The 10,229-nt window shown below is 43.0% G+C and overlaps 1 long non-coding RNA gene across 1 annotated transcript; it reads right to left on the reverse strand.

Moving 5' to 3' along the window:
* Positions 1–950: 950 nt before the first annotated feature.
* LOC142563612 (uncharacterized) lies at positions 951–4,833 on the reverse strand. Its single transcript, XR_012824356.1, has 3 exons — positions 4,644–4,833; positions 3,395–3,521; positions 951–1,042 (listed from the first exon to the last, which is right to left on the reverse strand). It is a non-coding gene; the product is annotated as an uncharacterized LOC142563612 (long non-coding RNA).
* Between the last annotated feature and the right edge of the window lie 5,396 nt (positions 4,834–10,229).

Here is a 10,229-nt window from a genome sequence, read left to right on the forward strand (position 1 = left end):
CTTGGAGACAAAGAGGACACTTTTTAGGGCACACAATTAACACAAACCATCTTTAGTTTGCATCCCGAAGCATGGTGGCCAGGTGCTTGTTCGGGTACTTCAGCCTCCGTGCCTCTGTATCCGCAGTGCTCGGCGTTTTTGACACAAAGTGCTTGTATGCCTCTGCAAAAAAATGTAAACAAAGCAGCCGGCCCTGTCAGATTCTAACAAGCCATTGGAACTGACATGCACAATAGGTGGCTCCACTGCATAACTGAATGGGCTGGTTCTTGCATGATATTCTGTGTAAAGCGTGAAAATCTCACAGAGAAACAGGAAAAAGAGAACACGGAGGCTTATGAGTTTTCTACCTATGTAAAGTGATATTTCAACATTAACCACAGCAGTTGAAAGCAAGTGCTCGTCCTCGCATTGTCTTGTTCCTGTCTCTGTTAAATGTTCGTGTTTTACAAACAATATAAATGGTTGCAGAATTGCAATACAAGACCACAGAAATAGTCTAATACTTTTCCACAAGTATTTTACAAAAAATGAACAAGTATAATAAGCTCATGCAAGTGAATACACAGATAGCACAGCTCTTTGCTACCGCACCGCAGAATATGGAGACGGAAAACACTGCATAGATGCCACTGCAGAATTGTTTATAGAAAAGATTAATGCCCCTTTAATACTACTATAGAAACTAAATGGTAGTTTTTGTGAAAGAGTTCTAGTTTAAGGCCTAAACAAGCTCCATGGCAGTTTGCATTTAAGGAGTGTAAGCATCCTCTGAAAACATGTACATGAGGAACACTGCAGAAAGAGCACTTTAAAAAAAGAACACGAGTGTATTTATCACCAAGGCCAACCCTTGTGTCTTCTTAAATATTTATCAAAAGACAAACTGATCACTGATACTGAGGTGCAAGGTGTCCATATCATATTACCTTGTGAAAGCACCGTGGTACCTGGATGTTGTGGGACCAACTCGGACGTGGAGATCAGCACTGATCAGCAACACTGCAGTCTCCTTACAGCTTTTCTGCAGGCCCAGCCACACCTGCATTAAAACAAGTGAGCTTGGTGTCACAAGAGTACTGTATTTACCCGCATAATGATCGCAACTTTTTGTAAAAAAATGGTCGAAAATTCAGATGTTATTCAGATCATTACACCGGTTAAATTTCTTGCAAAAAGAATTTTTTTATCCCGCGTTTGCTGCGGGATGGCAACAGGTCAACAAATAGGTGGCTGCCACTGAGTGTAGTGCGGGACACCAAAACAAAAATGGCGGCCGTCGCAGCAAGCTGAACACACCAAATGCTCCGAAGGCGATTTTTTTTTCTCGTGAGTACATTACATGCATTGAAACAGTTTCTTTCGTATCCGGAATGAATAATATCATTAATATCAGTAAGTTTGTGGCAATAACGTAGCCATGTCCACTAATGGGGGGCAGAAACAGATGGGTGCGCTTAGCTGCCAGTGACGTAGAAAGACACGGCGGGCATGCTGCGGAAACTGCGGCATCGGTCTTCACTACTATCCTAATACAGCACGTTTCCGCTAAGGGTGGGCGAATATCGTAGCTGTGTTACAAGTGTTACAAGATTTGTTGCGTGCCCACGAGTGCAGATGAGAAGAATCGAAAGGTGCCTTTATTGTTGTTCTTGACCACAACCATTACAAAGCCTACACATAATAAAGACAATTTTGGTTGTAACCTTTTTGTCATGGAAGTGCGGAAAGTGATGAAAGGAATGAAATCGGGCATCTGCTTAAGAATGTTTGGTGCGTGCAGACTGCTTGGTTTGTCTTGAAGAGTTGTTCGCGTAGCATCCGACAGATGGTAAGCGCGATCATTAATAGCTAGACTTGGCACATGACAGATCGCTGCGGCAAGTTCGAAGTGCGATCAACACAGGAAATAAAAAAAATCGAATTTGGACGACAAAATTCAGGGCTGCGATCATTACGTCAGTAAGATCATTATGTGAGTAAATACGGTAAATATAAAAAGTGACACTGTGAACAAAGCAATACTTATTAGGTATAAATAAGAATGAAATGCTGATATTCGCCCATAGAATGCTTTAAATAACAAAGCCTGCAAGATAAGAAAAATGCAATGTATGGGCCATCTGTACAAGAACATTAATCGAAGGTCCCTTCATTCTTTTAGTCCTTTCTCTTCCTCATGCATAGATGGCAGTTGGGTTAAGTAAACTGGGCCAAATTACCACATAGTGTAAGCAAAGGTGGTCACTTTGTGGGCCAATTATGATAGCATAGCACGACACGCATCCCTAGTCGTTTTAATGTGTTCTGTAATGCTAGCCATCTTGTAGGCCCTACAGTGTCAAAGCATCCATAACCCTAACGGCGTTACGCAGTAGGGATAACCAATAAGTGTCCAGAGCAGCACAACTCAGCATATCTATACGGAGGCTTTTGTTACACTTTTACAACTCTCCTCCTATGGCTTCATCCCAATTTTTGTCAATACAAGCTTGAAGCATCTGCACAAGCTGAATGCACCAGGGCACCATAAGAAATACCACATCTTTCTAACCAATTCCATGTTTAATATAAGACTGGCAAGTTCACTATCATGTGTAGAACAAACCAAATTGTTCTGGAATCAAGTAATCTTCCACCACCTGTAAAAAAAAAGCATGCAAGAAAGAGTACGTAGAGCACAGGGGTGTTGATGGATATTAAATACCACTGTCGTGCAGTAGACACTACGTCGGCAAAACAGGCCAATGTATAAATGACTGGATTTGCAACCATGTTAACTGAATGCTCAGGTCATTTCGTGGTCACTTGGTAGTGCAAAGCTCACTTGCATTATTTTGTTTGAAAACTGCGCAACTATGGAAATGTATAAGGACCATAGTGCTGGCGAAATTCGTTAAGATTTCCTTATATGTGTGACAGGGAATCTGCAAGTTGGCTCTACCTCCAGTGGACTATCAGACAGCAAGACTGCTTATTTATCATTGTAAAACAAGCATCATAGTAGCCATGCCATGTGTCCTTTTCGCAGTTGTGTGAGCAACATGCATTTTCGATTTATCTGTTCTTGCCCTTTCACTTCTCGCTTTATAGTGCTGTGCAAGCAGTAAAACTGGATGGTTGTTAGACTTATGTCCTGTCACTTCCTCACCTTTCTTATGAATTGTGCATTAAATAAGGCTTTTTTTTGGTGAAAGGGTGCTACTTTAAGGCATAAACAAGTTCCATGGCGGTTTGCATTTAAGCGTCTTCTGAAAACATGTACATGAGGAACACTGCAAGAAGAACGCTTTAAAAAAAGAACACGAGTGTATTTATCACCAAGGCCAACCCTTGCGTCTTAGCATATTTCTCAAAACTGATACTGAGGTGCAAATTGTCTATATCATATTACCTTGTCAAAGAAGCAAAGCACAGTGGTGCCTGGACGTTGTGAGGCCAACTCAGACGTAGAGATCAGCACCAGCACTGATCAGCAACATTGTAGTCTGCTTACACTCTTTCTGCAGGCCCAGCCACATCTGCATTAAAATAAGTGAGCTTATTCTCACAAGACAAAGTGACAAAAAATAAAAAGTGACATTATGAACAAAGTAATTCTTATTAGGTATAAATAGGAATGAAATGCTGATATTCGCCCATAGAAAGCTTTGAGTTAACAAAGCCTGCAAGATAAGAAAAGTGCAATGTATGAGCCATCTCTGCAAAAACATTAATCGAAGGTCCCTTTTTTTCGCTTCTGTCCTCCTCGTGCATAGATGGCAGACAGGTTAAGCAAACTGGACCAGACTGCCACGTAGAGTAAGCAAAGGTGGTCACTTCTTCAGGGAGCAGCCTACAGGCTGCTTCTTGAAAGAGTATTAGAAAATGCGAATAATGCATGTATGCATTATTCACAAGAGGCCTTGTTTCTCTGAGAATGCCACAGCCAATCACATATTTCAAATTGACCATATTAAAATGCATGCAAAGTACAGCATGGCTTTGAGGGTACCCCGGACTACTGAAATTCACATCAGCCAAGTTCAGCAGACAACACCATAATTAAGCCTCTAGAAGTTGTGCATTTTACTGCAAGTTAACAGAATAATGAGGAAAAGAAGGTGAGGGAGATGGTGCCACTATAGCATAGTTCAAGCTCTATCCCACATCATGTGCAGAAGGGCAAAGAATGCCCAGCTTTTGGTTATACTCGCACCTGTGACCACTGCACCATGTTGACTGACATGCGTAACAAGCAGTTTGTGATACCACGTTATTACATCCTGCAACTGACGTGACATCAGAGATCAGCTTCAAGCTTGACGCTATGCTATACTAGGGACAGATAATGAACTGGCTACATTAAAATCTAAAGCAAAAGTGTTGAACATTGTTTGCCAAACCTGCCAGCCTCTGCACTTCATATTTTGCAAAAATTCTAGACAGAAATCCTTTGTTCGAAAGACAGCACGCACTTTCCTAAAGCTTTCTCTCAGCGCCCACATTTTTCTATGCATACATTATTAACCATTATTTACCTTGACACGCTGTACACAAACAGCACACTTGAAGAAGCAGAAACTAATCGGGAAAGTTGGCAGGTACCAAATACACGAACAGAACCTAGAACACATAAATGGCTGTGACTGTTTTGTACGTACCTTGTCAAAGCAGGCAGATCAGATGCTTTGTCGTGCTGTTCAGGCTGCATAGTGCCGCAGTCTCCTTTGTGGTGCAGAGATGCCTCCGTCTCTGGAAATTGTGACATCCCTAAACAATAAATGTTCAGCTTATTGTAATCACTGCTGAATCTGCAAACTTGTGATTTAACAGCACCGCGTCAAATTGTAGAAAGCTCTCGTACAGCCAGCTACAAGAAGCTGCATCCGCTTAGACAAATTAAATATTTCATTCTTACATCACAGGCAGTTATTCAACGTGTCAAAGGCACGAAAACAAACAGAACACTAAACACAAGAAATACAGGTTGCCTTGGCGACAATCTATAAGCATCAAAGTTTGCATACAAGCTAAAATCTTCTCACGAGTCAGATCATTTGGATGCCGTCGCGCGTTGACGTTAGATGTGAAAACATTTGCACAACACATCAACGTACTTCTAGAATTGTCTATACGATTTCTTGCTGAGAAATTACGTACAGAAGCAGTGACATTCCCTGCTTGAATTTTTGTGCCCGTTCAGACCAAGCGATGCGCCGGCGCTAGCATACTTCATAACAAAAAGAAAATAAACAATAGATGAAGCTCTTAAAAACATCACTCTCGGGGTAATTTTCGTGAAACGTTTTGCTAAATGTGCACTACGATATCGAACGAACATTAGGGAATCACTGCTACTGTTTTTGTAGCTGTACTAATCATCTTCTGCGCATGACAAAGTACACTACATGATGAACCATAAGAATGCGCTAGGCGCCGGACTTACCTTCTGAGGAGAGCGCTCCTTCGTGTCCGTTCACGCCGCATCGACTGCACCAACAGTCCGTCCAGCGTAGTGTTCAATTGCGTTGAACTACAGCACGCGATAGCACAACTATCAACACATTCTTCCGTGCACTGTGAGCCGAGGCGGGAGCGGCGAGAGTACAGCAGCTTCTCATGAGCCGGGCACAAAGAAAGCGCGTGTGGACCGCACTACGATAATCAACAACGGCGCACCGCAAGAAACATACAGCGAGCTAATAGCATTGCACAGGACCCAGAGCTTAGTGATCGTTAATTCACACAAAAAAGGAGCACATGTTCTCTAAGCACCGCGTAAATATGATCAAACGATCAGTAAGTACCACATCGACCGCCCGGGCCGCCGCAATAACGTTTAAAGATCCTCTTTAAGTGCCCCACCTCCTAGCCTATGCGCACCATTGAGCCCGCTGCCGTTCGCGCCACCGCAGCGCTGCCATCGACCTCCGCGCCAAGCGTCCGAACATCGTCTGCTATAGCCTGGTACGGTTATGGGTGTTTGTCGCGGCACTCGGCATTTACATGGTGCTCGCTGAATAAAGCAGCCGTTATTTCTTTCTGTTCTTGTTTAAGCTGATGTATAATATTTTACAGACACCATACCTGGGGGTGCACGTCCGAAGAAAGGAATGAGATGAAAAAAAAGTGGGCCTACAAACCTAAGTGCGCACGCAATGTTAACGTTCGGTGACCCACACTTCGCCGGTACTGGCGTCTCCGTGAGCGCAAAACTTGGACCGGACGCAAAAGACCTCGACCACCAGCCACGTGCACGAGGACAGTAACAAGGCACACGCAGTGAGAAAATAAAATCGGCTACAGCACAAGAAGCGCAAACACCCGCTACTAACGTGCACATGTCATCAGAGCAGCACCGCTCACTTGGTGCAGAGCTCGACCGCAGCGCCCTCACAATCCCAGGAACAAGTCGCGCCTTGCTCGAAAGGAAGAGTCGCGCTACTGAGGAAGTAACTGTAAATCGCGGTCCGAAATGAGGGGAAATGACGTCTTTTGTTTATTTCGCCGTCTGTGGTTCCGGTAACCGTGATCGCATGGGCAGCGTGGGTAGCACAGGCGTATTATTTCAATGTTCTTGCGTGTTTTAGGCGACCTTTTTCAACAACTTTGCTGACATTGCTTTCAACAGCGAGGACAGCCTGTGGAGCAGCCCTATCAACCGGACAGGGCCGTAAAATCTCTTTGAAGTTCGCAGCACATCGTGGTTTGGTTTGTGAATGTTAGAAGGTGTTCGTGTTTCTCAGCGGCGTAATCGACGACAGATTTGGCGTCGAGTGGTGTACACTTTGTTCAGGCTTGTTGTGCGCCGTTCTACGGATGTGTACTGTTAATGAGTGGTGTTGTTTGTGCTTCGGGAATTGGTGCCACGCCGGCGGGATTTGCTTTCTTGTAAAAATATCCGTACCGTCTTTGGCGAGTGCTTTCGGAAACTGCTCGACTTTTGTGCGTGTGTGTGTGCGTGTGTGCGCACGCGCGTGCTTCTGATATGCGTCGAATGCGTAGGAACGTCCGTACAGTCTTTCGTGAGTGCTTTCGGAAACTGTTCGCATTCTGTGTGTGTGCGCGCGCGTGACATTCGTCATTATTGCGATTTGCAAAGGTGTTCTTCATTTGGTGACTGCGTCCGCGAACGCCAGGACGTGATACACGTTCGTCATTTAAAGACCCTGCTTCAGTGTAGGGTCACTTACATTTTGGTTGCTTGGAGGTCAGCTTTCAACACATGGCAAGGCATTGCAGTGCGCTTAACCATCATTGGCACACGAACTGCTTTGTCATTACTCCTTTAAATTCAAATTCAGTTTTGTGTAGTATGTAGGCAGATAATGGTCACCAAGTTGCGACGCTCATCTCGTTTTTTGCCACTGCTGTGCACATATGAGGATTTTTTACTAGGTCAAGCTCTCTTAGCAAGTTGTGAAACACTTATTGCAAATAATTCTTCACAGCAGTAACTGTGATCATGACCACAATTGATCACATGGCATTTTTAGGGATTGTTATTGTTATTACCATATTTTTTTATTTATTTGTGACAAAGTGCGATGGATTTTGACTGCTATTTTGGCTATCTGTTCACCAACCTATTACACTGTTTTGTGGTTGTGCTTTTTATTTTTATATGTGGGCATGCATGGCCAATCTCATGCCTACCTTCTACAATTTGACATAAACAGGCACTAACATGCTCTTAGCAGATTTGTATTTGACAGTATTGTGGTTGACGCACTTGGCTATTTGGAAAATATGCAGGTTCAAGTTCGCCCATTACTACATCTGACTGATATCTCTGATGCAAAGCAATATTATTAGGATGTGACAAAGTGCATGCATAATTTGTCACTGATCAAACTGCTTGCAATAAAATTTGCCAACTCGTCCTTGTTTGAAGTGTTTCCAATGTGCTATAATCACATTGCCAGATTATTTTATTGCGTGCACAAACAAACATATAGCATTTTATTATGAAACTTTGATGGTACCTGACTCCTATATTGCAATAAAATCTTAGGCAGATCTACTCTGAACAACGGATTCATTCTCTGATGATAGCTTTCGACAATATCATGGTGCTATCCAGTGCCTATTGGCTGGTCGAGGAATGCGTCATGCAAAGGCAGTATCGCCATAAGTGTTCATCCGAGAATATGTCCCCAAGTGAAAATCATTGCATCAAAAGTACCGACACCAGCTTTGATGGAGATGTATATGTGTTCGTTGCATGAAATTCCAGAAGTTGAACTCTGAACATCTTATTTGTTCTGTAGCTGATGCTGCTATATATGTGTCACAATGGTTCAATGTGATCATACAGCACATTGATCACGCTCTTGCATGTACTACAAACAACTCATCATAAATCTCACTGTCATTAATGAGCTTTTGTATGCACTACGACTTGAGTACACACACTTTGTGTGCAATTCATAGTCGTCCTCAAAGATCAAGTTGCTCATACGACTACAGTGCGTACACATCACACGCCACCTCACACACGCCATACATAATCTCGTCAGGTCTCCGCAACTCATCGCACACATGTCATACAAGCTCTACGCATTCTTATCGCACATCGCATAAATCTCGTGCACTTCATAAAAGTCTGCGTAGCACATCATACAGATCTCGCTCGTTTTCTATGAGAGTTCGTTCAATATGCATTTCATATCGTTCATTTCTCGTCAAATCTGTGCGACATGCATACATATCGTTCAATTTCTCGTCAAATCTGTACGACGTGCATACATCTCGTTCAATTTCGCATACAAATTTTTCAATAGGGGTGACACGTGGAATTTCATAAAGTAGAGGAAAATGCCTTATAGAGACACGCGAGCATCAGCGATTACTGGGGCACCTTCGATGACTCATGTATAAAAGTTGACGCGCTTGACCCCCTGATCACATTTCCCACGATCGCCGACTTTGTTCGCCGCTTTCGCTGTGGTTTCATTGTGGCTTGGTTTTGTGGGCACAAGTCCACCCAATAAATGTTAGTTTCGCCATACACAGTTTTACTACTGTGTTCCAGATTGTCACTACAACGTGACAATATATATGTAGAGCAAGAACAGAAGATCTCATACATAGAAACCGCGACCTTGCTGTTTTTTTTATTTATCCGACATGCTAGTCGCTTCTGGCACGTATTTCCTGTGTCGGAAATGCTTTTAATTCGGTGCTGTATGGAGTGAAACACAAACAAATTTATTGAAATGCAACAAGAAAGCTCGAAACTCATAGTCCTTAAAGGCTCTTATTAATGAAGTCACTTTGGGGTTCAAGCTGTCCTCTTTGGCATTGGTCCGTTGTGTCTGCGTTTCCTTCCCCGGGTTCACAGTGGCAACCTTCCTAAGGAAAAAAAAAAGAGGCTGCTGCTTAGGATCGTGTAAACATATAAATATTGTTAGATACGTTGTTACTGTAAAGGCCCCCACATGTTCCTCATTGAAAACAATTACACCTATGTCGACTACAGATACCTCCACTTTAATGAAACTCGTGTACGAATGATGCAAACTAAATATTGCCACGTAAGTATATACAAAAGATTCCAACTATAAGATCTCCAACTATAACATTTTGAATCCAGGCCTTCTTATGTGTAGCTACTGAGCGCTAGTATACTTGGACTGTTTGATGGTGCACCATTCACTAAATCAGCCAATACCTGTCGCGCTCGCTTGCCGCCAAGTTGGGCCCGCTCGTCGTGTAGTTTGCTACGACATCATGAAGACAGAAGTATGCAATTCTTGGCCGTACATGACACAAAAATTTATTTCCCTAGTGAATGCAACATAGGTTTTTCATAATTCGCAAGTGTGCGTCTCTACACTGCACAATTTCCCAAATAATGGTGGTTTCTGTCATGATTCAAGTGAAGACAAAGCTCTAGCTGCACATGCCGGACCTTGTCTTTTAGGCATGTTTATAATATGTACTGTGTCACCCATTTTCCACGTCAAAACGCAAGCAAACTGCGCTTGTACACGATGTTTGCAAAATAGACTGTGCCGCCATTAGTAGGGCAAACTGCAACGCAGGAAAGCAGTCTTTACAATTAGAAATATAATTATAATTACAGGTTTACAGGAGCCTTGACAAAGGTCAGACTTTTTTTTCTGACTAGGCTGAAGAAGTCTGCCATGGTCCGTTTAACGGAAGACTTGCAGCTACGTTTGTTGTAATCTGCTGAGGCATGAGAGAAGCATTCTCTGGAATGTGAAGTTGTAACGTAGGCGCAT

Source organism: Dermacentor variabilis, chromosome 11 (genome assembly GCF_050947875.1).
Source record: "Dermacentor variabilis isolate Ectoservices chromosome 11, ASM5094787v1, whole genome shotgun sequence".
NCBI lineage: Eukaryota > Metazoa > Arthropoda > Arachnida > Ixodida > Ixodidae > Dermacentor > Dermacentor variabilis.